A 10,195-nucleotide genomic window follows, 5' to 3' on the forward strand; every position below is an offset into this window, starting at 1 on the left:
TTTATAAATGTGTGCATACAGTATATGCAGTTGCAAGAAAAAGTGAACTATTTTGTTTTTTTGCATAAATTGGTCATGAAATTTGATTACATTTTCACCAAAGCCAATAATCAACACAAACAATATTTTTAAGCTGATAAAACACAAACAAAAGTCTTTTTGAGCACACTCATTAAACATACAAAGTGTCTTGGCTACATAAACAATGATGCCAGATGGTTTCACATGTTCATAGCCAATCATATACAGAGAATCATATACAGGCTTATGTTGCCTCTGAGGACAATCTAGCCGATCATGCTTCTCGAGGTTTGACAGCAGAGCAACTTAAGACCTCAAATTTGCTCACAGGACCAAAGTTTCTTTGGCAAAAGGAGCTACCTCACAGAGAATGCAATGTGGGAGAAATTAAGAAAGATGATCCTGAACTATGCAAGGCTCTTGTGTGTAACACTAAGGGAAAAGAGAGCAGATCATTATTGGATCACCTACATAAATTCTCTGATTGGTCAAGGGTAGTTAAGGCAGTTGCTAGACTGAAACGCAAAATCAAAGAATTCAAAGGTATAAAGCAAAGAACCAACGAAAGCACAAGCCTAGAAGAAAGGAAAGAAGCAGAACTTGTTATAAAGCTGGTTGAAAAGGAATCATTCTCAGATGAGATAAAGAGTTTGAAGCTAAAAAAAGAAATCACCAAGAGCAAAGACAGTAGGCTGTACAAGTTAAATCCATTTCTGGATGAAGAAGGTATCCTAAGGGTTGGAGGACGCCTAAGTCAAGCCACGTTACACACGTATGTAAAGCATCCGACAATACTCTCAAAGAACAACCACATATTAGCTTTACTTATTAAAGTACTTTCACAAAAGGGTACATCATCAAGGACATGGAATGACAATGACCGAACTGAATCAACTCCACCATTCACTTATGCTGGTATTGACTGTTTTGGTCCAATATATACAAAAGAAGGAAGGATGGATCTCAAGAGATATGGTCTTTTACCATATTCAAGAGCCATACATACATAGAAATAATTGATATGACAACTGACTCATTTATCAATGCTTCAAGAGCATTCATTGCCATAAGAGGAAATGTTTGTCAATTGAGATGCGATCAAGAAACCAATTTTGTTGGAGCAAGGAGAGAGTTTGCAGAACTCAAGAAAGGAATGGATCAAGAAAGAGTGAAGGCTCTAGGATGTGAATTTCTTATGAACCTTCCAGCAGCAAGTAATATGGGCAGAATCTGTGAGACAAATAAGAACCATAAGAAGTGTTCTTACTGCTATTCTTGACAAGTCAGCACAAAGTCTCGACAGTACCTCTTTAAGGACATTCCTGTGTGAGGTTATGGCCATCATACTAGTTGATTAAAAGCAGACCACTCACCACTGAACATCTGAATGACCCATCTGGACCTGAACCTTTAACTCCAAACCATATCCTTAAAATGAAGTCCACAATCATTTTGCCCCCACCTGAACAATTTACAAGAGAAGATCTTTATCTTTCGAAAGAGGTGGCGCTGAGTACAGTATTTGTCAAATTAATTCTGGACTCAGTGGAAGAAAGAATACCTTTTGAATTTACAGCCAAGACAAAAGTGGCACAAGAACAGAAGGAACTCAAAGGTCAATGACATTGCCCTCTTACAAGATGATCTGGCACCACGCAACAAATGAAAGCTGGCCAGAATCACCGAAGTCTACCCAGGGTCAGATGGTAGAGTGAGAAAACTAAGGTTACTACTTAGTGAAACCACATTTGACAAAAACGGGAAAACCACAACTAAAACTATGTTCCTTGAAAAATCTGTACGGAAGGTTGTTACTTTGCTTGAGACAGATTAAGGGGTATAACATTTTCTTGAAGTTACAGCCTAATTACATGTTTTACACTGTGATTAACTCCTTGTAGAGAATTAATCAGATCAACATCATATTTGGTCTGTCTAATCTTAAGGCCTTAGCAATTTTAAATGTCAAAGATCTTGAGTTTTCGCTGAAGGGCGTGTCCATGGTGGCCTGACAAAGTCTGATGTTTCTCCATGAAAGAGGAAGCTGTTGTAACTCAGGCATACAGTGTCTGATCTGCCCCAAACTTCACGTTTGAGAAGAGTCATGGCCTGAAGACATCAATATGTCAATATTCAGTTAGTCAAAGCACCATCTGCTGGCAACAGGAAATGGCATGCTTTGCCCTGTAACTCACTCCCAGAAACACATTTGGAAACACTTGGCTAAGTGCTAAAGTATGCAATTAACGCCACGAAACTCAGGCATACAATGTCTAGTCTGCCCTTAAACTTCACATTGATAATAGTCCTGGCCTAAAAACATCTACGTGGCAATATTCAGTTATAGTCAAAGCGCTCCAATAAAAGTTTATTCTCGCCAAAAAGGGCTTGAACAGTCATAAAGAACATTCAAAGACTATTTCCCTTCCTTGCAGCATGCAGTCAACGAGGTATGTTGTTTTATTTGTCTGTATTTTGTGTCTGTAAAATTTCATTATATCTGTTGTCCACACTTTGAGCACACTTTCATTTTGTGTAAAGCAACTGTGATTTTGTATTATGTAATTTATACTGTTGTGTTTAGTTTTCATGGTGGATGAAAAAGTCTTTAATTAAACCAGTAGCAAGAGAACCACTTGTGTCTGCGTATGCTTGGAGGGAGATGCAACTAGAGTAATTTTGCTAAATATTTATATATTATTTTACTTATTCTTCAACATAGCTAATGTAGGCTATCCTAGCCTATGTTTAAAGGGGTGGTTGGTTAAGATTTCACTTTTTTTAACTTTAGTTAGTGTGTAATGTTGCTGTTGGAGCATAAACAACATCCGCTCAAAGTTCCAAGCAAAACGAAATCATTTATTTTAAAGAATTCTCTGTTTAAGCATTACAAGAAATGGCTGGTAGGGACTACAACAAGCTTCTTCCTGGGTTAGTGACATGACTAATGGTAGCAAATTAGCTCAAAATAAATATGAATAATTAATCATAACTCATTATAATTAATTATAAATATTTGAATCAGTTAATCAAAGTAACTTAATGTAGTTAAATTAATATTACAATAAATTAATCTGTTCAGCCAGCGAACACTCAGTATTGATCGTCTATCAACTTTTCAAAAAGGATATATTTCCATGGCCACAGAAAAATATTGCTTTCTTATCATGTAGCTGTGATCGAATCGTTATCAGGGACATTGGTTTTTATAAACAGACCAGAATCAACTCGCAGTTGATGAAGTGTGCACAAAAGTTTTATTGAACTAAATCATAAACACATAACTAAACTAACAAACACAAACATATCATTCATGCAATGAGAGAGTGAAAATGAATTTGAACCATATCATAACAGGGGAATGAAGCAATAGAAAGAGTAAATTAACAATTGCTGGACAAACCATCAGTTTCAATACTAAAGCACCTTTGTTAACAAAGGGGTTCAAAATCGTAATACTAAATTGCCGTTTAGTGTTCAAACAAGCCTTAGCTGTCCAGATCTGCAGGCTCAGGAGAAATCCTTGATCATTCAGTCCGCTGGCGTGGAAGTTGTGATCGATATCTTCTGCGTTGAATGAAGAAAATGACAAACTTTGCACTGTTAATTTGACTCTTTTTAGTCAAGAAAGTTGTGCATGGCAGTGTGATCTGCATGTCTTGAAGTGAGTGAGGCCTACCAACCCAGCTCAGGGGCCGGGTGGGGTCTCACGTGACGCAATCCGTAGTATCAACAGGAACAAAGAGAAGAACCAGAAGAGTTAAACTGTGATCTGCTCAGACGTATTTAACTTCTACAGAAAGTTTATGCCCCTCCGTCTTGGCTTAACATTTTTTTTCTCAAGCACCAGCAAGAGGTGTCTCACCTGTGTCTAGATTGCGATCAGTGCTGTCCCGAGACACACTCTGCAGTCGCCTCATGTACTCGTTGCTGTACCACACACGTAGTTTCTCGCCCACCTTCAGTCTCTGACACACTCTGAAGTAGATTTGATCGCCATGTTGAAATGCACTCAGGTTCTTTTCACTTTCATCTGAAGAAATCTTAATAAACCTGAGAGGAATAAACTAAATTGCACTGAAAACAACCATAGAACGCTTGGTTTATACAAGAGCACAATTTTCTTAGAAATTAAAAAGAAAAGACAAATTAAAGTGGTATTGGTATTACCTCATCCAGTTAGCTGTAGTTTCACTACATCACTCCCATCAATGAATTTATATTTGTTGTCCTTATCAACAATCTGTAATAAATACATTTGGCATTAAAATACATACATATATGCCAATTGGTGATTAAACATACAACTTAACCTACCATCCAAGAGTATGGCCCTGAAGGTTTATCTGAGGTCCTTATTTGGCCTTGACACAGTATGTATGGATGTATATTATTTAAACTATATAAAATTCTAATCTGATATTAAAATTTCCACAGACCTACATAATACTTCTATTTAAAGGAAATTCTGTCATTAATTACTCATCCTCATGTCGTTCCATACCTGTAAGACCTTTGTTCATCTTCAGAACACAAATCAAGATATTTCTGATAAAATCCGATGGCTCAGTGAGACCTGCATTGCCAGCAAGAAAATTAACACTTTCAAATGCCCAGAAAGATACTAAAGACATATTTAAAACAGTTCATGTGACTACAGTGGTTCAACCTTAATGTTATGAAGCGATGAGAATACTTTTTGTGTGCCAAAAAAACAAAATAACGACTTTATTCAACAATATCTAGCGCATTACGGGGCCTGCATGGGTGAAGGGTTGGAAGAGTTTATTGAGCAATTGTGTGTTTGATCTATTCAGATGCTACACTAACCCTGAAATTTACCCTGCACCCGAGAACACACAACAAATGGTGTGAGGCCATGTTATTGCAATACAGTAAGTAACAAAAATGCAATAGCATGTCATAAAAGCAAGATGACAACATGACAAGTTATAATTATAACCATAATTAAACTAATCTATACCTGTTCTATCTTCATGCAGCATATATTCTCTGGCTCTGTAGGATCTTACAACATTTCCCACACAAGCCATTTATAGATTATCATGACAGAATATGCTAATCAATGATTTTAAGATAGTTAACTCTACATCAGCTACATAAATTCACTAACTGAACTAACCGTTCAGAAATGTCCTCTTGCACTTGACAAGTTGTCACTATTTCTTCAGTCTCTCCATCATTGTCCGACATAAAAAGCTGAATAGTTTCTGACATTTTCAGTGAGTCTGTGTGATGTAATAGGCACAAACAGGAGCTCTTGAAACTCCGCCCTCTTCTTGGGAGAAGCAGCTCATTTGCATTTAAAGGGACACACAAAAACAGAGTTTTTTGCTCACCCTCAAAACGTGACAAATTTAAAGCAGAACTAACGTACTCGGTTACTAATGTAACCTCGGTTCCATGAGATACGGAACGAGTACTGCGTATGGGGAAAGGTCTCCTTTTTCCCTGTTACCGAAGCCTTTTTCAATAACGCAGTGTAACTGCATCGTCATTGGTTCACTCATAGACAAGTTGTTGAACCAATGACGGCGCGGCATAGCTGCGCGGCCTATGGCGACAGAGCACGCGAATATTCCTGCTGAAATGGGCGGGGTTTAGGGCTATATAAGCGGGCGTTTCGCCATAGGATTTCAGGTCATTTGACTGAAGCGACGACACTGAAGCCGCAGCCTCGTGGCACGGCATGTAACGCAGTACTTGTTCCGTATCTCAGGGAACCGAGGTTACGTTAGTAACCGAGTACGTTCTCTTTTGATACTTCACTCGTACTGCGTATTGGGAAACGAATTCAACCGCGCCGCGCCGCGCCGCGCCACGGCAGGGAACGACTGGACTTGTCTTGGGCACCGTGAGGGAACCAGAGGACAAGTGAGAAGGCCGGAGCCGTCAAAACCTCATTACACTACAAAAAGGGAGTTAACTCCCAGAGTGGCATGAAGCGGAGCTCGATAGAGGCCGCTGGATCATACCGAGAGGACCCGAGCTTGTAAGGTCGGAACGTCCAAATGATAAAATCTGACAAAAGTGGACGGCGAGGACCAGCCGGCTGCCTCACAGATGTCTTTAATAGAAACTCCACTAGACCAGGCCCAAGAGGAAGCCATTCCTCTAGTAGAGTGAGCTCTAACTCATATGGTGCAGTCGAGGCCCATAGAGGAGTAACAAAGTCGACTATCCAATGCGAAAGACGTTGCTTTGAGACCGAAGACCCTTTGGTGCGGCCACCAAAGCAGATAAACAGCTGATCAGATTGCCGAAAAGGCTGTGATCGATCAACGTAGGTCCTTAATGCCCTGACAGGGCAGAGTAGTTCCAGCTCTCGCTCGTCCGACGAGGGAGGAAGCGCTAAGAGGGAAATAACCTGTGCTCTGAATGAAGTCAAGAGCACCTTAGGGACGTAGCCATGCCTAGGTTTCAAAACGACTTTGGAGTTGTTGGGCCCGAACTCAAGGCATGCAGGGCTCACGGAGAGGGCCTGCAAGTCACCAACTCGCTTAACTGATGCTAGTGCAAGTAGCAGAGTGGTTTTGAGCATCAAGGGCCTGAGGTCAGCTGAACGCAGTGGCTCAAAGGGAGGCCCTTTAAGAGCTCCGAGGACCAAAGAGAGGTCCCAGGTGGGAACAGTGAGAGGACGAGGAGGATTTAATCGCCTAGAACCTCTCAAGAAACGCACCATGAGGTTGTTTCGTCCCACTGACTGGCCAGCGATAGGAGCGTGAAACGCTGCAATGGCTGCTACGTAAACTTTGAGCGTTGAAGGGGTGCGACCCAGATCCAAATGCTCCTGGAGAAAAGACAGTATCTGTGAAACGTCACACTCCACTGGGTCTATGCTGCGTGTAGAACACCAGTCAACAAAGGTTGTGGGTGTAGAGGCGTCTCGTGGACGGACCTCTCGCCTGAGAAATGGTATTCAGCACATCCCCGGGGAGGTTAGCAGGCTCCCGTCGAGGGACCAGAGGTGCAGAGCCCAGAGTTCTGGCTGGGGATGCCAAATCGTCCTATTCGCCTGAGAGAGGAGGTCCCGTCTCAGGGGGATCGGCCACGGAGCCTTCGTGGAAAGCCTGAACAGCTCTGAGGACCAAACTTGGCTCCTCCAGAGCGGGGCCACCAGGAGGACTCTGTGCTGGTCTTCCCTGATTCGTCTGATGACCTGTGGGATCAGAGCGATCGGAGGAAAAGCGTAAAGGAGGGTGCTGGGCCAGACATGGGCTTTGAGAAATAAATGGCTCCTTTGAGAAATAAATTGGGCAGTGAGAGTTGCCTTCTGAAGCAAAGAGGTCTACCACCGCCTTTCCGAAGAACTCCCAGATCATGAGAACCGTCTGGGGGTGGAGCATCCACTCGTCTGAGATCTAAGATGGGTCTGAGACCGCCATCTTTTTTGGGAACTAGAAAATAACGGCTGTAGAACCCCGAATTGCTCTCTGAGGGGGAGACTATTTCTATAGCTCCTTTCCTCAGAAGAGACGTGACTTCGGCTTGGAGGACATGAACATCGTCCGTGTTGACTGAAATCTAAAGCACCCCGCTGAAGCGCGGGGGCCTTCGGGCGAACTGAAGCGAGTAGCCTCGACTTATGGTTCCCAGAACCCAGCTTGACACTCCGGGGATGGCCCGCCAGGCCTCGGCCCGTGTGACAAGGGGCTGAATGGTATCGGGTGACGGGCCGCCAATCGAGACTTTGCCCCATCCTCTTCCTTCCTGAAAAATCAGGAGGGCTTAGGAGGCGTCGGGTCCAGCCTAATCTTAGGCCTGGGTCCCTGACGTTGCCTCGGGAAGGAGGAGCGCTTACGATGGCGCTGTTCCTTGGTAGGGCTGTATACCTTGGAGAACCTGGCGATACGATACATACCTCGATACACAGGTCACGATTCGATACGTACCTCGATACAGAGCTGTCTCGATACGATTTGATACAATGTAATACGATTCAATAAAAATACATGGGCCAGAGCCAGTTAGTTAATGCTGAACACATTTACTCAACAAACAGAATTTTTATTGAAGACAAAAGTGCATTATAACAAAGTGCATTTAGCTTAAATATTTGCAACTTTAAGTGCTCTGATTAATTGTACACAAATTGTATTAATCTGGAAATTACCACAAGTCAACATTTAACTTTCCAAGGGTACAGTCTGAGCTCACACAAGCACAAAATCTTCTTATTATTATTCTTCTTATTAAATCTTCTTATAATTCTTTTTTGTGACACCATGTACTGCCATTACATATTTCACTATGAAATCACTTAAATGCTTCATCTTGCTTTAACATTTGGCACAACGACAAATCTAATCTACCTCATAACAGGATGGATTTTTAAAATCTTGAATTGAAAAAAATGAATTACCGGTGTAGCGTATAGAAGCCTGGCAATGCTTGCAGATTCCATTTGTTTTATTGATCCCTTGGTTTCCTTCCTTTGCTTTAAAACCAAAATGTGTCCAAACATCTGCCTTTAGAGCAGGGGTCTCAAACTCAAATTGGCGAGGGGCCGTTTCTGTGATTGACACCTCATAGGAGGGCCATTTTAACATTCAAGCGCAAGAAAGAGCAACATTTCAGAAAATTTACTTTCCTTTGCATTATTTCTCATTTACTTCAAATTTCATTACTAAAATATTTTTATACCTATACTATAAATATTTTATTTACCATACTAAATGTAAACAGCAGTGTCTCTCTCATTGTTACACAGTGTAATATAATTATATAATACTATTACTAACATAATTCTACTAATATAGTAATATAATACTACTAATGTAATACTATTAATTGCAATTGTCTGGTGCAACTTCTCACATCCAACAAGGTGCATGGAATAAAAAAAAAAAAAAAAAAAAAAAAAAAAAAAATGGTTTTAGGAACAAAACCAGCAACACTTGTGGCGTGGAGGGGTCAGAAGTAAACAAAAAACTGGAGCTATATATCAACTTTATTTTGCCAAAAAATACAAATCTCTCATTGTTACATACATTATTAGTTTTTAACATTTAGTGGAAATATTTTCCCTTAGTTTATGTTAGCTGTGACATTAAAATCTTGCACTGAACAACACTGTACAGAACAAATACAATCCCTGAGTACATTTGTACTCTCTTATGTTTCTTGACAGACACCAGAGCTTGTGCTCACACAGCTGAGACTCATTTGTCCAAGATGCTGTTTGAGCATAGGTAACGTTTAATTTTTACATCGGCGCTCGTGACGTAAAGTCGAGTGCTTTTACTGTAATTTAGGCGAGCGCGCTCATAATAGAAGCGACGCGGTTGAGAGCGCGGCTCATGGTTGCATAGCAACAACAGACGCCACTGAAGCGAAAGCAATGCGGCGCGGCCGTTTATGTGACGCGATTTGTGAATGCCCTCATAAAACCGCGACTTTTTCGTTGCATATCAGACAGGTAGCAACTAGAGAATAATAATAATAATAATAATTTAGCGGGCCGGATTATGTTTTATTTTTGATATCAGTTGTGGGCCGGGTAGAGTTGGAGGGCGAGCCGTAAATGGGCGGAGTATCGATACTAAGGGCTAGAATGTCGATACTGTATCTTTTTTTATTATATCGGTATGTATCTAAGAATCGATATTTTGAGCACACCCCTATTCCTTGGGTGGTGCTGCCTGAGAGGTAGAGGGGGCAGGTTTGTTCTGCTGAGCCGGCGCAGACTTGGGGCGGCTGGAAGCAGACGCGGAGCTATAGTGTTTATGCAGGAAGTGTCGCATAGCCTGGGACGACTTTAGTGCTGCAGTAAAACGCTCCGAAAAGCCCTCTACTGCTGGCCCGAAGAGACCAGGGCATCCAGAAAGACTGTCTTGTCCATCTCCTTAATCTCGGTCAGGTTGAGCCACAAATGGCGCTCAAGCACGACCAGGCTGGCCATGGATCGTCCAATGGCCTGAGCTGTGGCCTTTGTGGCATGCAGGGCTAAGTCAGTGGCGCTGCGGAGTTCACGGGAGGCAGGTGCATCGAAGCCGGACTCATTGCAGAGAACGGAGGAGCTTAGCTTGAAACACCTGGAGAATAGCCATGGTGTGCAGCGCTGAGGCAGCCTGGCCCGCAGACGTATTTGCTCTGCCAGCCAGGGCAGAAGTGGTCCTGCAGGGCTTGGATGGAAGGGCCCTCTTAGTTTTCC

Source organism: Chanodichthys erythropterus, chromosome 24, assembly GCF_024489055.1.
Source record: "Chanodichthys erythropterus isolate Z2021 chromosome 24, ASM2448905v1, whole genome shotgun sequence".
NCBI lineage: Eukaryota > Metazoa > Chordata > Actinopteri > Cypriniformes > Xenocyprididae > Chanodichthys > Chanodichthys erythropterus.